Raw genomic sequence first — 21,770 nt, 5'->3', positions numbered from 1 at the left:
TATGGAAGTAACAGGAGGCAGTTTTTACAAGTACATGGGATATATTTTCTCATCAAATCTATAAATGCTTTGAAATGAGAGCTTTCTCTAAAGGGTTTTATAGAACTCTTTTCTTTGGAACCAGCTTTGGTGGAGTGTAAAACAGCTGTAGATTGGTAATTTTGCACATCAAGTGGCTGCAGATTGGTAGAAAAAGAAAGTGGAAAAAGTGAACCATTTTCAAAAGGCATTTTTAAAAAATTGTTTTCTTTCTTCCTGCTGGGTGGGTATTGTCACTGATTTGGTGCTAACACCTCTGCACTCTTAGGTGATACATCCCTCCTTCTGATAATTTATGACTGTGAGACTAAATCTTTGGTCCAACAGTTCCTTTAACCACCCCATTTTCAAAAATTAAAAAAAAAAATTGTGTACTTCCTGGTAACTTTGTATTAATTATCTACAAAACTTTGTTTGGGTTTTTCCATGGGAAAACCCCCAAAACCTAAGTAGCTTGGAGTAAACTGTATCAGAGACCCATAGAATTGAATGCAGCTGCATAATCTAGATTGTTTTACTTATTTTTAGTGAAGAGGAGAGAGGGTAGGCAAGTGCGTGGCACATGGACTTTTCAGGTTCAAGGATAGGGAAGATGGTAGCCAATGACACACTGATAGAGCATATATAAGGTTGAGTAAGGGGCTTCCTCAGTGATCAATGCAAAGAAATAGAGGGAAACAACAGAATGGGAAAGACTAGAGATCTCTTTAAGAAAATCAGAGATACCAAAGGAACATTTCATGCAAAGATGGGCTCGATAAAGGATAGAAATGGTATGGACCTAACAGAAGCAGAAGATATTAAGAAGAGATGGCAAGAATACACAGAAGAACTGCACAAAAAAGATCTTCATGACCCAGATAATCATGATGGTGTGACCACTCACCTAGAGCCAGACATCCTGGAATGTGAAATCAAGTGGGCCTTAGAAAACATCACTACGAACAAAGCTAGTGGAGGTGATAGAATTCCAGTTAAGATAAGTTGCTTCAGTCGTGTCCGACTCTGTGTGACCCCATAGATGGCAGGCCACCAGGCTCCCCCATCCCTGGGATTCTCCAGGCAAGAACACTGGAGTGGGTTGCCATTTCCTTCTCCAATGCAGGAAAGTGAAAAAGTGAAAGTGAAGTCGCTCAGTCGTGTCCGACTTGGCATGACCCCATGGACTGCAGCCTACCAGGCTCCTCCATCCATGGGAGTTTCCAGGCAAGAGTACTGGAGTGGGGTGCCATTGCCTTCTCTGAGAATTCAAGTTGAGCTATTCCAAATCCTGAAAGATGATTCTGTGAAAGTGCTGCACTCAATATGCCAGCAAATCTGGAAAACTCAGCAGTGGCCACAGGACTGGAAAAGGTCAGTTTTCATTCCAATCCCAAAGAAAGGCAATGCCAAAGAATGCTCAAACTACCACACAATTGCACTCATCTCACATGCTAGTAAAGTAATGCTCGAAATTCTCCAAGCCAGGCTTCAGCAATACGTGAACCGTGAACTTCCTGATGTTCAAGCTGGTTTTAGAAAAGGCAGAGGAACCAGAGATCAAATTGCCAACATTCGCTGGATCATGGAAAAAGCAAGAGAGTTCCAGAAAAACATCTATTTCTGCTTTATTGACTATGTGAAAGCCTTTGACTGTGTGGATCACAATCAACTGTGGAAAATTCTGAAAGAGATGGGAAGTCCAGACCACCTGATCTGCCTCTTGAGAAATTTGTATATAGATCAGGAAGCAAGAGTTAGAACTGGACATGGAACCACAGACTGGTTCCAAATAGGAAAAGGAGTCTGTCAAGGCTGTATATTGTCACCCTGCTTATTTAACTTATATGCAGAGTACATCATGAGAAACGCTGGACTGGAAGAAACGCAAGCTGGAATCAAGATTGCCAGGAGAAATATCAATAACCTCAGATATGCAGATGACATCACCCTTATGGCAGAAAGTGAAGAGGAACTCAAAAGCCTCTTGATGAAAGTGAAAGAGGAGAGTGAAAAAGTTGGCTTAAAGCTCAACATTCAGAAAACGAAGATCATGGCATCTGGTCCCATCACTTCATGGGAAATAGATGGGGAAACAGTGGAAACAGTGTCAGACTTAATTTTTGGGGGCTCCAAAATCACTGCAGATGTTGACTGCAGCCATGAAATTAAAAGACGCTTACTCCTTGGAAGGAAAGTTATGACCAACCTAAATAGCATATTCAAAAGCAGAGACATTACTTTGCCAACAAAGGTTCATCTAGTCAAGGCTATGGTTTTTCCAGTAGTCATGTATGGATGTGAGAGTTGGACTGTGAAGAAGGCTGAGGGCCGAAGAATTGATGCTTTTGAACTGTGGTGTTGGAGAAGACTCTTGAGAGTCCCTTGGACTGCAAGGAGATCCAACCAGTCCATTCTGAAGGAAATCAGCCCTGGGATTTCTTTGGAAGGAATGATGCTAAAGCTGAAACTCCAGTACTTTGTCTACCTCATGCGAAAGGTTGACTCATTGGAAAAGACTCTGATGATGGGAGGGATTGGAGGCAAGAGGAGAAGGGGACGACAGAGGATGAGATGGCTGGATGGCATCACTGATTCGATGGACGTGAGTCTGAGTGAACTCCGGGAGTTGGTGATGGACAGGGAGGCCTGGCGTGCTGCGATTCATGGGGTCGCAAAGAGTCGGACACGACTGAGCAACTGATCTGATCTGATCTGAAGGGGCTTCCCAGGCGACGCTAGTGGTAAGAACCTGCCTGTCAATGCAGGAGACATAAGGGATATGGGTTTTATCCCTGGCTTGATGGCAGCCCACTCCAGTATTCTTGCCTGAAGAATCCCATGGACAGGGGAGTCTGGTGGGTCACATAGGGTCACAAACAGTTGGACAGGACTGAGGCAACTTAGCTGGCGCCGCACTGTCCCCAGGAGCTCTTGAGAGCAAATGAACTTAAGTACCACTTTAAATATCTTTTCTAGGATCTGGATCCAGCTATCTCCTCATCTACTCTACAGATCAACCTACCACTCAACTGGTACCATTGCTTTCATTGATACTGGATTATCATTCATAAATCCCATTCCTAAAATTGAGTCCAACTGTTGCCCTCACTTGCATACACCTTGAGACTCCCAGAATCATATTTTAAATTTTGAAGAACAGATGTCAATAGTTTTATGAGGTGTTAAAATAACATCATCCCTTATAAGATGTCATATATGGGTCTTGGAGAAGCCCATGGACAGAGAAGCCTGGTGGGCTACAGTCCATGGAATTGCACAGAGTCTGAACAGGGCATGACTGAAATGACTTAGCATGCATGCTTACAAGGTTTGGTAAGAGCAAAGGAAAACAATATCTGCTTTTACATAAACTTAGAGAAATAGATTGTGTGTATACAAATAAAAGGAAGTTCATAAATTGTAGCTCCTTTGTGACTTTTATAAAAAAAAAGTGACTTGTTATATAAGATGTCATGCATGCTTATTTGCTCCATCATGTTGGGCTCTTTGTGATCCCTTTGACTATAGCCTGCCAGGCTCCTCTGTCCACAGGATTTTTCAGGCAAGAATTCTGGACTGGGTTGCCATTTCTTCCTCCAAGGGATCATCACTACCCTGGGATTGAACTGACATCTGTGTCTCCTGCATTGCAGGCGGATTCTTTATCCACTGAGCCAACGGATAGGAACTCATTAAACTGGGATTTACCTTGGATTTTGAACTAGTTTCTTTTCCTTTGCCTTGGTTAAGCCATTGAGATAATGGATGAAATTTTCATTTAAACTCCCTTTGTGTCTTAGTAATTGGTACTAAACATGTTTTGACTCCTAACCTGTCCCAGAATCATGGCTTTGGGATGAGAGAGATGAGTAGTCAAGAAAGGAAGTCTAGTGATGAGAAAGAACTTCTTTTTCATTCCTAAAAAATTTCCTGTGTTTCTCTAACAGCTTCTTTTTAAGTAGTGTTCGAACTGATATATGTAGGTTAACAATAACAGCTGTGTACCTTATAATAAATAGTGTTATTCTGATTTTCAAATCCCAGTACTTTCTTTTGATTGATTTTGATTAAAACTTCATTTTTTCAAATAATGACGCCTTAAAATTATGATAATACAACAATGTACAAAAATGAAAGTGTCAATCATTCAATAATTTTCCATCCAGAAATAAATATAATTTACATTAAGGTGAATATCTTTCTTCTCTGCTTTAATTTAGACAAATTTTTTCAAATTGTGGCTGCTAACTTATTAAGGATGATAATAAGTTAAATTTGTGGGCAAGCATATTAAAACAATGAAATAGAACAGAACAGAAATTCATTGTATGTGACATGGGTACAGGTATTGGAAGAAAACTTTGTTTTAGTTGCTTGTGTGTGCATATGTGTAGTGCTTGATGTGAATTTTAGTTAGTGATATAGGCAATGGATGGAAGTCAATCTGAATCCAGAAGAACACAACTGGTTTGTTGTTCTTCAGTCACTCTGTTGTGTCTGACTCTGCGACCCCATGGACTGCAGCATCCCAGGCTTGCCTGTCCTTCACTGTCTCCTGGGGTTTGCTCAAACTCATGTCCCTCATGTCCACTGAGTCAATGATGTCATCAACCATCTCATCCTCCATTGTATATAATTGGGGTTGAAATGAGATATGATTAGGGAAGAAGGGAAGAGTGATAGAACATGAGAAGAAAACAGGGAAGGAATAGAGATAAAGGAGTTCTGCTTAAGGATATTGCTGTCTTTTGCCTTAGATTCATTTCTCATGCTAGTTAGCCTCTTCAGATGAGCATTTGAGACATGAGATGGGTAATGAAAATGGGATGTACTACAAGAGTAGGGACTGACTTTAAAACAGGTGAAATGAGGAATGGTCTAAGATATATGATTTGAGCATGCTCTTCCCTGCCAAGAACCCTCCTGTGGAAGATGGCACAATGAAATTCACTCTAAAATTTTATTCCCTTTTAAAATCCATATGAAATGCACATCTATCCTGGTCAGCACACATTTAAAGGTTATCCCTGCTTGAGCCGTTTCACCTGCCTGGGATTCAGGTTTTCCTTGATGAAACTGAGATGTTGGATGAGATAATCTTAATCTTCACTTCTAATTCTGATATTATAGGATTTATATGTGAAATTATCAAGGGAAAAAAGTTGATTTTAATAGGTTTAAAGTGGTAGCAAGTTGAAGGTAAAAACACATGTGTAGCTGGGAATACTGGAGGTCAGTTCAAAATGGGTTTCCAAATTCAAAACTTTTCCAAGGACTGATTGAAGAGAAGGGAATTACAGTACTAACACCACTTATTCATCCTTTGCTATTTGCCATACTTAGCTCCCTGATAGCTCAGTTGGTAAAGAATGGATCTGCAATGCTGGAGATCCTGGTTCGACTCCTGGGTTGGGAAGATATGCTGGAGAAGGGTTGGGCTACCCACTCCAGTATTCCTGGGCTTCCCTTGTGGCTAAGATGGTAAAGAATATGCCAGAATGTGGGAGACCTGGGTTCTATCCCTGGGATGGGAAGATCCCCTGGAGAAGGGAAAGGCTGGCTACCCACTCCAGTATTCTGACCTGGAGAATTCCATGGACTGTAATGGGGTCGCAAAGAGTCGGTTGCAACTGAGCGACCTTCACTTTTTTTTTTTCACTTTCATATTTAGCACTTCACTATATTTTTCATCCAATCCCCCAAATAATTTCTATAGTGTAGGTGCTATTAGCCATGAATCGGGGATACAAGGTAACTCAGTGATTAATTAATAGAGTCAGACAAATTTAGCATTATCTGCTAGAACTCCCTTACTATTCACTAGCATACCCTGCCAAGTAGGCTTCTGAAACATATGTAGGATTAAATTTTATTTAATTTAAATCTTTTGGCTGTGTAGCACAGTTATGTGGGATTTTAGTCCCTAGCTAGCGATCGAACCCATGCCCATTGCAGAGGAAGAAAAGAGTCTTAACCACTGGACCACCAGCGAAGTCCCAAATTTTATATTGTTGAATCTGTATTGATAATCTCAGTATTCAGATTTTTAAAGCATGTAATGTATAATGAGAATATGCAATGACTAGTATAATATGTGGAGAAGGCAATGGCACCCCACTCCAGTACTCTTGCCTGGAAAATCCCATGGATGGAGGAGCCTGGTAGGCGGCAGTCCATGGGGTCGCGAAGAGTCAGACACGACTGAGCGACTTCACTTTCACTTTTCACTTTCCTGCATTGGAGAAGGAAATGGCAACCCACTCCAGTGTTCTTGCCTGGAGAATCCCAGGGACGGGGAAGCCTGGTGGGCTGCTGTCTATGGGGTCGCACAGAGTCGGACACGACTGAAGTGATTTAGCAGTATAATATGAGGGGTTTCCCACATGGTACGATGGTGATGAATCTGCCTGCCAATGCAGGAGACACAGGAGACTCGGTTTCTGTATGTTGGTTAGAAAAATCCCCTGGAGGAGCAAATGGCAACCCACTCTAGTCAGTCTTCTTGTCTGGGAAATCCCATGGACAGAGGAGTCTGGCAGGCTATAGTCCATAAAGTTGCAAAGAGTTGGACATGACTGAGTGACTGAACAGGAGCATGAATATAATGTGAAGCATAGAGAGTGCAGAGTCAGAAAGTGTGGGTCTTAATATCAGTTGTATCTTCTCCTAGAGAAAACTTTGTCAAGCTGTATATACCCCTGCCCTGAAGTACAGTTTCTTTATCCTTGAAAGACACATTAAAATCATTTCTAATAACCTGTTCTGTGTGCCTCAGGATTGTAACTAGGATAAAACAAATGAATCTATTTGGAAACATTCTGTAAATTATAAAGCAGTGAATAAATGAATAACATATTACTTAATATATTCTTGGACTTAGCCATTGCCTGAGTGGGAGAGGGACTTTATAAAATGTGAAAACTGTTAAGTTTTTTAATTATAAATTTTTCATCTGCATAAAGAAATAATGAAAACAATATTAATTTTTTAAATGGAAAAGGAGCTACATCACAAACATCCAAGTAAGAAATGCGGGTCTGAGAAATGTTGCCTGATTGGATGCACTCTTAAGATTAAAAGTACGAATACAGTGAGAATAGTATTCCCTGAAATGGGAAGTTTGAGATCAGATGACTTGGGCGGATGATGGCAGAAGCAGTTTGATAAAAGACAAGCAAGATAAAAGATCACCAAATCAAAGCAAGAACTGTTTATTCTCAGAGATGACGAGCAATGGCATTTTGAGCACAGAAGATGTGGTTGTTGTTATATGAAAAAAAAAAATATCCATAAAGGCCTTTAAAGCAACAGTGATGTTGTAGGACAAGAGCAAAACAAGTTCGTGAGTTTTACTGCATGAGGTTTGGAAAAGAAAATCAATGTTTTCTTTATCAAGTGCTAGTTCTCTCTCCTTTGAATTCTGTGTGAAGTGCTGATCATATGTATAAACCCTTCCCAGGGTTGTAAGAAAGAGATCAGGCTTCAAGTACCTGTGCTGGTGAAAAGATGGGCAAGTTTGAGCTTTTGCCAACTCAAGGTGAACCTTGCCTTGACTACACTGAATTTAAAAAAATCAAATCTCCAGGGCTAAATTAATTCACATTCAGTAACTTGGAAAATAAGTTTTAGAATGTGAAAAGCCATGAAACTTTTAAGACGTTTCAATGCAAAATGCTTTGGAGATTAAAAATTGGTATTCATAAGTGAGTGAAAAGATGTCTTAATTATACTTCAATGGCTAATAAAAAAGTATTTATTGGCAAACACTTGATTTACTTAGGAGCAAGACAATGACCATAATTCAACTATACCCTTACAGAAATGTCAAGGCTATTTTATGAAAGACACTGTAGCAGACAAGAAGTAAAGGGTTCAAAAATGCATTGCTCTCAAAGAATAATTTTAATAATTACTGTAAGCCATTTCAAGGAGCTTCCCAGGTGTCACAATGGTAAAGAATCCACCTGCCAATGAAGGGGATGCCAGAGATGGGGTTTCAATCTCTGGGTCAGGAAGAACCCCTAGAGGAAGAAATGGTAATCCATCCAGTAATCTTGCCTGGAGAATCCAGTGGGCAGAGGAGCCTGGTGGGCTATGGCCCATGGGGTCACAAAGAGCTGGACATGACAGAGTCACTGAAGGTGCATGCATAAGGCACCTCAGTTACTAATGCAAGTTGTTAAGAGAATAGGCCCTAAAGATTTTTATCATAAGGAAAACTTTTTTTCTTTTACCCCAAATTTTGTATCTGTATGAGATGATAGATGTCCACTAAACCCATTGATTGTAATAATCATTTCATGATATATATGTCAAATCATTCTCTTTTACACCTTAAACTTATGTATAGTGCTGTATGTCAGTTGTATCTCAATAAAACTGAAAGAAAAAAAAGGAAAAATAATTGCAATACTAAAGTAGCTCATTTATTGAGTACCTCCTATATATACAATTTTCCAAAACATACTTTCTATATACTAATTCTATGTATCAAAACAATACTGATAATTTGATAATACAGTTGTCTTACAAATGAGAGACCTGAGGCTGGATCCAGGAGGAGTGCTGTGGTTTGCTCAGTTACACAACTGGATTCTGGAAATGTCTAAGCAAGTAATCAAAACTTCTTTAGGTCTTAAAATTATTTTTTCCTTATTCTTTGCCACCTCCTCCTCCTCTCCCATTCCTCCTCCTCTGCTTTATATCTCTCCTCCATCCCCTCCTTTTCTTTCTCCCCTCTCCCTTCTTTTTCATCTGCTTTCAAAGGCAGAAACCCATGGCCTCACAAAGAAAGGAGCAAGCAGGCAGTATGTGGAAAAGGTCCAGGGTTGAGAGATAGAAACCTGGAACACTAGCTTGGCTTCTTTTCTTCAGCTAATGTTTAACTTGAGCAAGTTACATAATCAGTCTGTAAGAGGGACAATGAAACATGGTAGTCTCTGCATCTGAGCAGTGCATACAGGCATAAAGGCTATTTGAATCATCACATGGAAAACCTTACATTTTTCAAATAGGTCTTAGGGATGAAAGTAATGGTCTTTATTTTCAAGCCTGGAAGTTAAGATATTGCAGAACTTCTGGGTTCCAGGTTGATGACAGATAATAAAAACTGACAACCTCACAGAATCAAATCCTCCAATAATTACAAATGCTGCATAAAATGAATGTAACTTTAAAAAAAAGTATGGATCACACATTTATTACCAACAAAAAATAAAATTAAAAATAAAAAGTCATTGCTCTACTCAGCAAAGCATTCTTATAATTTTCATAAAAATTGATAAATTTTGTTAAAAATTGACCAGACTTTAAATGATTTAGCTGCAGATATTTATCAGTTCAGTTCAGTTCAGTCGCTCAGTCGTGTCCGACTCTTTGCAACCCCATGAATCGCAGCATGCCAGGCCTCCCTGTCCATCACTAACTCCCAGAGTTCACCCAGACTCATGTCCATTGAGTCAGTGATGCCATCCAGCCATCTCATCCTCTGTCGTCCCCTTCTCCTCCTGCCTAGTACATTTAAAACAACATGATAATTGATACAGTTGAATGTGATTTGAGGTAATGACACATGATTCTGGAAAACACTCCTGTAAGCATTCATAAGCTGAAGCAAATGACAAAAATGAGCTAACCAAGTGTATAACAGGGGAATTAACTTTCTAATGAAGGCCTAAAAGTGTATGTGAAAAAATATAAGAGAGTTGGTAGGTTACATTTAAAATTTACAAAAGGCGGAAGCTTTAGAAACCTAATAAATCAATATTACCTGAACAATATAGAAAGAAAGGAGAGAAGGAAGGAAAGTAAAAAGGAAGCAGGGAGAGAAAAAGAGAGATGAGGAAAAGGAAAACGAACCTCTTCAAGTGCCAAAACCAAGAGAAAAATGAAAACCAGAGCACCCAGGACTTGAGCTCAAACCATAGATACCTCTGGGGTGGGGATGGGTGTGTGGGGCTATTTGCCTTTTTCTGCAATAGTCTCACTTTTAATGTCCATTTGAGGAATCAGCAAACTAAGTTACATATTTGACCCAGGAAAGGGGATATAACCAAAATCTTTAAATGTCTGCACTTTGCACTTTCTATGTAGAAACAAACCTACCCTCCAGCTAATGTAAAACAACAGCTAAAACCAATACAGCTTTTTAAAAAATTCTATGTTTATCTGCTTTGTCAGTTAGTCAAATTAAAAAAGTCTAATTTGAGAACTGGAAAGGCAAAGTTTATACCCCTTTTAAATTTGTGACTTGATTTTTCACTACTTGCATGTTTTCAAAACTCTCAGAACAAGGAGAGAGAGAGAGAGAGTGAGAGAGACAGCCAGTGAGCCTTCTCAGACCTGTGAAACTTGAAACTTGTGGGAAGCCAGGAGAAGTAAATGAATGTAAAATTTCTCTTGTCAGGCATTCCCACACTTGAACAACAGAGGAGTCTCAGCCTCAAGAGTTTAATATAATCGAAATACATTCCTAAAGAGGATATAGTAATATAATAAGCATACTCACAGTTATAAGGAGTTGAAACACAAACATGAAAAAGATACAATGCGTTAAAACATGGGATCTGAAAAATACTGAAGTTAGACCTTACACAGTTGGAGAAGGAACTGGCAACCCACTCCAGTGTTCTTGCCTGGAGAATCCCAGGGACGGGGGAACCTGGTGGGCTGCTGTCTATGGGGTCACACAGAGTTGGACACAACTGAAGCGACTTAGCAGCAGCAGACCTTACACAAATAAAAACTATCACAATTTAAAATTAAAAAGAAAATGAGATAGTTGAGAATTAGTCAAATTGAAGTATATATAAGGCAATTATATAAAATGAAATATCTAAAAAGATGGAAAATGTAACAAGACTAAAATTCAAAGAATGAAGACTTAGAGGATGTAATGTATTTCTAATAGGTCTGGAGGGAGACAGCATTCTTAGAATATATTTTAGTAGAAAATGGTAAGGAAAATCATGGTTGAGAATTTTCAGAGCTAACAAAACACAGGTATTCTTTACTTTGACAAAGTGAGTCTTGAGAAGAACTGATGAAAACAATCCATTGTGAGAGACACAAATTTGATCCAGCAAAACACCAAAGTCAATGAAAACACTTTAAAAGCAACCAGAAAGAAAATGCCATCTATAAGAATCACATCTTAAACTAAAGGCAGAAATTTTCTGACTATAACATAACAAATACTTTTAACTAGAAATAAGTAACAAAATAAGCCACTTAGTTTAAGCATGTATAATATGATATCATATGGTGGCTCAGACAGTAAAGCATCTGCCTACAATGTGGGAGACCTGGGTTCAATCCCTGGGTCGGGAAGATCTCCTGGAGAAGGAAATGGCAACCCACTCCAGTATTCTTGCCTGGAAAATCCCATGGATGGAGGAACCTGGTTAGGCTACAGTCCATGGGGTCGCAAAGAGTCGAATACGACTGAGTGACTTCATTTACTCAGGTAAAAAAAATGTATATAACTGCATATAAATGCAATGACAGAACTGATATGTGAATTGGTGGGTCTTAAGAACATATGGGTAGGTATACACTTTCATCAGTGCTTTATTTATATGCATGCATTTTTATGCATATGTATTGTGTGTGTGTGTGTGTTCAGTCATGTCCAACTCTTTGCAACCCCATGGACTGTAGCCTACCAGGCTTTTCTGTCCATGGAATTTTCCAGGCAAGAATATTGGAGGGGGTTGCCATCTCCTTCTCCAGTGAATCTTCCCAACACAGGGATCAAATCCATGTCTCCTGCCTTGTCCGGAGGATTCTTTACCACTGTGCCACCTGGAAAGCCTGAATATCCATTAAATAGTTGGTAAAAATGCATTAAATATACCATTTTTTTTGTAAAAAGAAATCACTTAGACTAACAGCATGCATATCAAGACCATCAACTTAGAATAGAGGCAATGCTATAGTATCATCAAAAGGTCAAGAAGACAAAATAAATCTATTTATAACAACTATTATTGATCAGGAACAAGGGCTGTCTTAGGCTGATTTCTGAAAACGCAAGTCCTTAGAACAATAATTCATTTGAAAGTGATTTGTTAGAAAGTGCTGCCTGGAAAAAAATGATAGGACTAATAATAAGAGGATGATTTTTAAAATTTCAATAAATAGTGCTGAAAAATAAAATATCCATATAAATAAAAATAATTATTAATCCAGATCTAAATATGGATGTTAAAGAGCTTCTAGAAGAAAACACAGGAGAATATCTTTATATGTGTGAGTAGATTTTCTAAACAGAACATAATACACACTAATCAGAAAAGTTTAATACATTGAACTTAATTAAAACTAAGGTATCTGTTCACCAAAAGAAACCATTAAACAATTAAAAATGCAAACTATACACTAGGGAAAATATATTTAGCATATATATCTAATAAATAATATATAAAACTTACCAATTTTTTTGATAAACATATTTCTTTTTGAGTATTTCTTTAGCATGGGACATTCATCTTTATTATCTCCTGATACACTCTTTAATTCAATACCTTATTTGCTAGAATTTTGTCAGATGATCACATATAATTTTAAGTGAAGGTACAAAAACTACTCTTTATGTGTCCAGATGAAATTCAAGATTTTCTTACTAAGTAGGTCAGGAAATGTGTATTCAAGAAAGCAAATAGTAAACCTTGCAATACAATTTTTATGTATGTGGTGTGAATATAATATCATTCTATAAATTTATTGCAGATGATGTTTATTTTGTATTTCTTTTCTAAGTGGGATGTGGGAGGAGATTTAGAAATTAAAAGCTAATGAAACATTGTCCTCTTCTCAAACAGTTGATAGTCTAGTAGGAGGAGATGCTGCTGCTACTGCTGCTGCTAAGTCGCTTCAGTCGTGTCCGACTCTGTGCGACCCCATAGACGGCAGCCCACCAGGTTCCCCCGTCCCTGGGATTCACCAGGCAAGAACACTGGAGTGGGTTGCCATTTCCTTCTCCAATGCATGAAAGTGAAAAGTGAAAAGTGAAAGTGAATTCACTCAGTCATGTCCGACTCTTAGTGACCCCATGGACTGCAGCCTACCAGGCTCCTCCATCCGTGGGATTTTCCAGGCAAGAGTACTGGAGTGGGGTGCCATTGCCTTCTCCAAGTAGGAGGAGATAATAATGCATAAATAACCATAATATATATTTTCATTAAATGTACTGATATTTGAACTCAAAATGGAAATGACTACTTCCACAAGAATCTTGAATAAATAAAGATATTTTAAGGTACAGAAAACTCATGGACAGAGTCAGAGAACTGGGAAAATATTAAGTAGCTATGTAAAAACAGTAGTTCAGCTTGCCTGGAGTACTGTGAATGTAGTAGGCCTTAATTGTCAGGTTTTGGCTCTTCCTCTCTAAGGAATGAGAACCCCCAAATTTCTGAGCCATGATGCTTAATGTTTTGTTTGTGGACTGTTGCATTTGCTGTGACTTTGTGTCACATCTCAGTCTTGAATTACATATTAAAAAATAACTTTTAGATTAGTGCTGTGGTACATACACTATGTAAACTAACATGGTCTTTAAGTTTCTAATGATAATTGTTGGCTAGACTGAGAGATGTTTTTTATAACCAGAGCATCAAGATTATGCACATCAGATACCACCATTTTCTTTTTCTTCTCTAAGAAGATGCAATGAATAGGATACCCGACAGATCTCAATGTCATTAGAGTAGACAACTGGTAAGAGACAATTTGGAACTTAGTAGTTATATAAAAATGTAAGCCAACTGATGTAGTTCAATTATGTTTGGCTTTACATAGTCAACATGATATTAATGCTGAGTAAACATAAAATGGTATAGCTATGTTGTGAAGTTTGGTTATAGGAAGGATGTGGGACATCAGTAGATTATGCCTAAAATAAAGTCATTAAATAACAATATAAGCATGTCATGTAGACAAATAAGGATAAATATCAAAAGAATAGTAGAATAAAATTGGTTGTCTTTGGGGAGAGGAAATCAGGAAGGGAGATAGATACAATTAGTATTTCTCAAAATAAACTTTGCAAAACTATTTTATTCTAAATTATGTACATGTACAACTTCTATACAAAATTAAACCTGAAATTAGACATTTCAGAAATGACTTCAGTAACACATGGTAATTATCAAGAGTTGTCATACCACAAGACAAAGTATTACCCAGAAAGATACCACTGAGTTTAAATATCACTTCCACTACTACTTGACCTACCTATGTAACACTGACAAGGATGACATCATTTAGGCAGTACTCACTGTATACTACACAATTTACAAAGTTATTATTTTTATCACCTCTAGTCTTTATAAGAACACTATGAAATAACTACTGTTCTGACGCATATGTTTCAAGGGAAAACATGGTCATTTAGAAAATTTGATTGTGCTATCTCTATTTATAATGCTAGGAAAGAAAGATTCAAGGCAAATTAGACTAATGAAAATCTGGATGTAAAGCTCTTCATAACAGTCTAGAAAGGTTAAACATTTGCATTAGTTTGGGATTTTCTCAAGGCATACCCCCGACAAGGATGTGAGTGTAAGTGGTATGGGAGAGGAGCAAGAATACAAGGCAGGGTAGGGAGGGCAGGCAGGCAGCAAAGGTTATTATTCAGTCAGAAACCACAGTGGGTCTCTGGAGCTCAGGAAATTCTGGAATCTAGGTGAGACTTGCTTCAAAAGTATCCCACAGGAGGGTCCAGGAGAGGGGAAATTGCTGGAAAATGCCAGCAGTCATTAGTTGAGGGACAAGTTCCCTATAATTGGTTGTGTAGACAAGTGTTCTGGTGGCCAAACAGCCTGTTGTTGTTGTTCAGTCACTAAGTCCTGTCTGACTCTTTGAGACCCCATGAACTATAGCACACCAGGCTTCCCTGTCCTTCATTATCTCCTGGAGTTTGTTCAAACTCATGTCTATCGAGTCAGTTATGCCATCCAACTATCTCACCCTCTGGAGGCCCATTCTCCTGCCTTCAATCTTTCCCAGCATTAGGGTCTTTTCCAATGAGTTGGCTCTTCGCATCAGGTGGCCAAAGTAAACATCCTTTAGGCAAAAACAAAAAAGGGTTCTGGTTCTCGCAATGGGAAGTCAGGCTGAAGATCTCTTAAATGGTAAGAACTTGGAGATACGAGTAACAGCATTTTTTAGAAGTCACTAACAGATAACCCCCAAATCTCAGTCGATGAACAACATAAAAGTTTATTTCTTGTTTCCATCGTGACTTAAGGCAAGAGAGGAGGGAGTGCACATGGCTGTCACTCACAACCCAGATTTCTTCCATCTAGATGCTTTGTAGTCTCCCAGAGTTTCACAGTCTTCTCGGATCCAGTGCGTCTAGCCAGGCCTATAGCCAAGAGAGGGTGGCAGAATTGTGCAGGAGTTTTATGGGTGAATTCTCTAAGTTTTGCAACACTTCTGCCTATATGCCATTGGCTGAAACTTTATCACAAAACTGCATCTTATTGTCAGAAAGCATTAGAAACATAATCTAGGAATGAAACTATGGTTGTTAATGGGGAAGAACAGGGGGAAGAGATACTTAAGGAGTTTGGGATTGACATGTGCATGCTGTGATATTTAAAATGAATAATGAACAAGGTCATAAAGTATAGTATAGGGAACTTTGTTCAAAGTTAAGAGGCAGCCTGAATGGGAGGGGAGTTGGGAGAGAATGGATACATGTATATTTATGTGTGTGTGTGTGTGTGTGTGTGTGTGTGTATGGCTGAGGCCCTCTGATATCCACCTGAAATGATCACAACATTGTTAATTGGCTATATGCCAACATAAAATAAAAAGTTTAAAAAATTAAAAATTAAAAAAAAGAAATGTAGTCTAAATGCTTGTCCTGGTAAAAAAAAGAAAAATCACATTTATTAAGAATTACTCATAACCATTCAATAATTATTATACCGTACTGCTTCTCATAAGCACACCTTGATGTGCTTAACAAATATACATGTATATATTAATATATCCATATACATTTGCATATATGATAAGTACACATTCATATCATATATCTACTGTTTTGTCTGGCAATTGCAAGCTATTCAGTAAAAACTTACCCTCATGGAAACCATTTTTACACATAAATTCATCAATTCTTTTCATTTTATATTAAAAATAAACATATTTTATTTAAATTTCATCAGATTGATTTTTTCCTTAGGGAAACTTACCTTAATTTGCTCCACAAATTAAACTACAGTATTTTAAAGGGATTTATCTTCCATATTACTTAAAATTTTATCTGACATTTTAAGAAATGATGTGTGCTGGCTTTTGAAATGAGTGGTTCTGCAAACATTTTAAAATGCTATCTATATATCAGCAGAAATATGTCTATTTCCCTGTCCTGCAAGTTTCCCCATACAGCAGGTCATTTTCACATCGCATAGAATGTATTTTGACTGTTGCTATTGGATTCACCTTGTTGTTTGGAAGCTTCATGTATTTGAGTAAAAAAAAATTGAATTTCAGTGAACAAAAGTACTGATAAATTTTTTTTTTAGTAAGTTAGGGGCATCATGAAAAAAAATATGTACAAACTATAGTGGACTCTTGAAATCCCTTATGATCATAAAGTGAATTTAAAAGAGCAAGAAGGAGTATAAGTTTTAGAAAAGTTATATCATATTAACTTCACCATTTGGCTAGCAGTAGGCAAGTTGCACAAATGGAACTTGATTTATACTGAATTTCCACTTTTTCTTTCAATAGGGAGGGGAAGGGGAGAGAGAGAAAGAGATCCAAAAGAAGCTAGAGGACAGAAATATAGAATTTTTGGAACAGAAATACAGATCTTTGGGCAAGTATCATACCTCAGGAACTGTTTTCTTCCTCTCTTATCAAAGAAGAGGCCACATGGATTGAATATAGTTAATTTTCTCTTGGGAGCAAATCATCCCCGTGAAGGTCAAGCTCTGGGAATGAGTACAGGTGTCATCCCAGTATTTTCAGGCCTAGACATCAGGCCTATTCAGTAGGGTAAATAATATCATTACGCACTGATTTGATATAACAAGGCAATTTGACTGTGATTGAAATGTATTCATTTATTTGGATGATCTAGACTAATGTTTCTCAACCATGGGTGATATTTTTCCCCCAGGAGAAATTTCTGGAGACATCTGTGGTTGCTAAGATTATAACAGATTGCATTTAGAATTTAGTGAGTTGAGGCCAGGGATACTGCTAATCATCCTACAATACACAAAACAGTTACTCACAATAAAGAATTATTTGAATCCAAATTTGTATACGCCAAGATTGAAAAATTGTGACATAACTATAGTGTTTTATACACATATGAAAATAGTCCCTACTTCATGTAGAAAGAAAGAGTGGCTCAGGTGTGTCCAGCTCTTTGTGACCCCCTGGACTATAGCCTGTCAGGCTCCTCTGTCCATGGAATTCTACAGGAAAGAATACTGGAGTGGGTTGCCAATCCCTTCTCCAAAGGATTTTCCCAACCCAGGCATTGAACCCAGGTCTCCTGCATTGCAGGCATATTCTTTACCATCTGAGCCACCAGGGAAGCCTCTATTTGATGTAAGAAAGATTAAAAGTTGGAGTATCAATTTATCAGTTCCTACTTTTGTTATAAAATAGTTAAGTGATTATGCATTAAAACTAGACCTCATTTTCCCCCTGCTCTAGTTCTTGCCACAGAGAACATATTACCTATCATTTAATTCTCTTTTGTTTTGCTCTGTTTAATTTAGACTGTCAATTTCTACATACTCCCTATGCTTGACCCTCCTGGCACACTAATCCCTTTCACAGGTGTGCTGGCCCTGTATACCACTAATTGAATCATCAGGCCTAACCAATGGAGTGAAGGCTCTATATGGTGAATGTGACCTTTCATTTTTCCAGGTTTCCTCCCCAAAGGTTTCCCATCTTATTTCACTCCATCAGGCAGCCACAGTCACTGGAGAATGTGGGAGATATCAGATAGCTGCTGCTGCTAAGCTGCTAAGTCACTTCAGTTGTGTCCGACTCTGTGTGACCCCATAGATAGCAGCCCACCAGGCTCCCCCATCCCTGGGATTCTCCAGGCAAGAACACTGGAGTGGGTTGCCATTTCCTTCTCCAATGCATAAAAGTGAAAAGTGAAAAGTGAAAGTGAAGTCGCTCAGTCGTGTCCGACCCTCAGCAACCCCATGGACTGCAGCCTTCCAGGCTCCTCCATCCATGGGATTTTCCAGGCAAGAGTACTGGAGTGGGGTGCCATTGCCTTCTCTGGATATCAGATAGACCAGATGGCAATCCCTGCTCCTCTGTTTCGGGTTGTCGCTTCCTACTCTTTTTCCTATGGCTTCATCACTTGGCTTAATACATCTCACAGGGGCTTCTGATTTAGTTGGCTGTGTAACCCTTCAGTTCTTTCATGAATGATTAACTTGTTATTCAGTATTAATGTCTCCTATAAGCAATCTTGCCTTATAAAGCTGGGCAGATTATTAAGCCAGAAATCTGATCTGAAACAAAATGGAAATGTTCTATTTTGAAATCTTGACTTCCTTTGTTTTATTGAGAATCTGGGAAGTATTGGTTCGGAAACTATCTTCTCTGTTTTAATGTAGTAAAATTGTACATAGGTCAAATAGTTGATTCAACTAGTTGAGGTCAATACCTATGAAACATTCTGGAAGGTAAACTTACCAGGTAAATTTCTGGTAAATCCCCAGAAAAGTGGCAAAGACTTGGATAATCGTTGTTGCATTCAGACATTAAGTTGTGTCCAACTCTTTGTGACCCCATGGACTGCAGCACTCCAGGCTTCCTTGTCCTTCACTATGGATAATCATATTGGTGTCCAGATACTTGCATAAACATAGCTCATGCTTCTATCATATAGCAAGCATATACAAAAAGTAATCAGGCCTGAGAACAGGATTTTCATCCTTGGAAGAGGTAATATATTACCTCCTAAATAAAAGAAGAACCGCATGTTGGCTGTGGAGTCAGATAATGGTGACTTCAAATCATATCTCTGCCACTACCTCTGCCTGTATAATCTAGGGAAGATGATTTAACCTCTCTGAACTTTAGGTTCTGCATCTACAAATCAGATAAAGTAACTCCAAATTTATAGTATTGAAAGGATTATGGTGTTGCAAGGATTACAGTATATGTACCTATTGCTATAATACTCATATATACACATATGCAGGTATAAATATGTATATATATGTACATAATGCTTATATGCATATTTGTATACACATATATGTATTTTATATATATATATATATGTATTGATAACAGTCCTTATCTCAGACTGGTCCTATTTACAGAAAAAGATTGGTTAATACTATCATTCTTACTTGACCCACTGTTGTATATCATATATGCTACTCCAATAGCTGCAACATCAGCATTGGGAATGACTTCAATTTTAGGAGTTCAGGGACCATGTTCCTAGTTAATTCAAACCAACTGCTAGATGTAAAAACCCTAAAGGATTATACACACAGAATTCCCTTGAAAAGTCAAGCTCCCTGTGCTTATTCATGCATATGCCTTTGTTTTTGTTATTCCTACTCCCTCCATCCCTGTATTTCCCTAATGTTAATAAAAACCTTCTACTTAATTGCAAAAAAAAAAAAAAAAAAAAAAAAAGAAAGAAAAAAAACCCACATTGGGTTTTGTTATGAGCTTAATTATACCCTACCAAAGTCATGTTTAAGCCCTAATCCCCAGTATCTTAAAATGTGGCGACATTTGGAAGTAGGACATATAAGTAGGTGATTAAGTCAAAGTGCAGCCAGTATAGTGGCCCCTAATTTAATCTATTTGGTATTCTTAGAAGAAAAGAAAATGTGGTTACACAAAAAGAAACACCAGGGTTGCATGTGCATAGAGAAAAAAGATTATGAGGACACAAGAAAGAGTGGCTACCTGGAAGTTAAGGAGAAATGTCTCAGAAGAAATGAACCCTGCTTACACCTGGATCTCGAACACTGAGAAAATAAATTTCTGATCTTTAAGCCACCGATTCTGTATTTTTTTTCTTTTTAACTTATCTCTGGAAAACTCATACAAGCTTCATGGGCCGCTTCAAAATACTACCTTAAAATATCTAGAATGACATCTAGAAAGTGGTGATTTCTGGTATGAGTTCTTAAACATAAAATCAGAACTTAAAATTTAGAAGAGATTGTGACTGCATCAAGATTGCTGGGAGAAATATCAATAACCTCAGATGTGCAGATGACACCACCCTTATGGCATAAGAACTAAAGAGCCTCCTGATGAAAGTGAAAGAGGAGAGTGAAAAAGCTGGTTTAAAACTCAACATTCAAAAACTAACATCATGGCATCCGGTCCCATCACTTCATGACCAATAGATGGCAAAACAGTGGAAACAGCCATAGACTTTATTTTTGGGGGCTCCAGAATCACTGCAGATGGTGACTGCAGCCATGAAATTAAAAGATGCTTACTCCTTGGAAGGAAAGTTATGACCAACCTAGACAGCATATTAAAAACCAGAGACATTACATTGACAACAAAGGTCCATCTAGTTAAGGGTATGGTTTTTCCAGTAGTCATGTATGGATGTGAGAGTTCGACTTTAAAGAAAGCTGAGTGCTGAAGAATTGATGCTTTTGAACTGTGGTTTTGGAGAAGACTCTTGAGAGTCCCTTGGACTGCAAGGAGATCCAACCAATCCATCCTAAAGGAAATCAGTCCTGAATATTCTTTGGAAGGACTGATGTTGAAGCTGACACTCCAATATTTTGGCCACCTAATGTGAAGAAATGACTCATTGGAAAAGACCCTGATGCTGGGAAAGATAGAAGGTGGGAAGAAAAGGGTATGACAGAGGATGAGATGGTTGGATGGCATCACTGACTCAATGGACATGAGTTTGAGTAAACCCCGGGAGTTGGTGATGGACAGGGAGGCCTGGTGTGCTGCAGTCCATGGGGTCACAAAGAGTTGGACACAGCTGAATGACTGAACTGAACTAAACTGAGTCAAAGCTATGGTTTTTTCAGTAGTCATGTGTGGATATAAGAGTTGTACCATAAAGAAAGCTGAGTGCTGAAGAATTGATACTTTTGAACTGTGGTGTTGAAGAAAACTCTTGAGAGTCCTTTGGACTGCAAGGAGATCAACCCATTCAATCCTAAAGGAAATCAGTCCTGAATATTCATTGGAAGGACTGATGCTGAAGCGGAAGCTCCATTACTTTGGCCACCTGATGTGAAGAACTGATTCAGTGGAAAAGACTGATACTGGGAAAGACTGAAGGCAGGAGGAGAACAGGACGACAGAGAATGAGATGGTTAGATGGCATCACCGACTCAATGGACATGAGTTTGAACAAGCTCCAGGAGTTAGTAATGCACCGGGAAGCCTGGCGTGCTGCAGTCCATGGGGTCACGAAAAGTTGGACATGACTGAGCGACTGAACTGATGATTACATCAATTTAAATGTTGGTTTCTCCACATCACTGTGTTCATTTTCACTGTAGCTTTTCATTACAATCTGAAATTTAATTCTATCTTTATTTTCTGTAACTCCATCATACTAGAGAATAATCTTAATGAAAGGAGGAAGTGTGTAATTTGTTCAGTACTTTTATTGGCAACTGTAAGGAGACCACCTGGAGGAAAATAAGAGGGCAATAAAGAACAGTTGAATTATCAGATGAAATCATAGAGCTCTGAATAATTTATCATCATAAGGTAGTAAGGATGACATGATT

This window comes from Bubalus bubalis, chromosome 7, assembly GCF_019923935.1.
Source record: "Bubalus bubalis isolate 160015118507 breed Murrah chromosome 7, NDDB_SH_1, whole genome shotgun sequence".
Lineage (NCBI taxonomy): Eukaryota > Metazoa > Chordata > Mammalia > Artiodactyla > Bovidae > Bubalus > Bubalus bubalis.
This window is presented reverse-complemented; position numbering follows the sequence as displayed.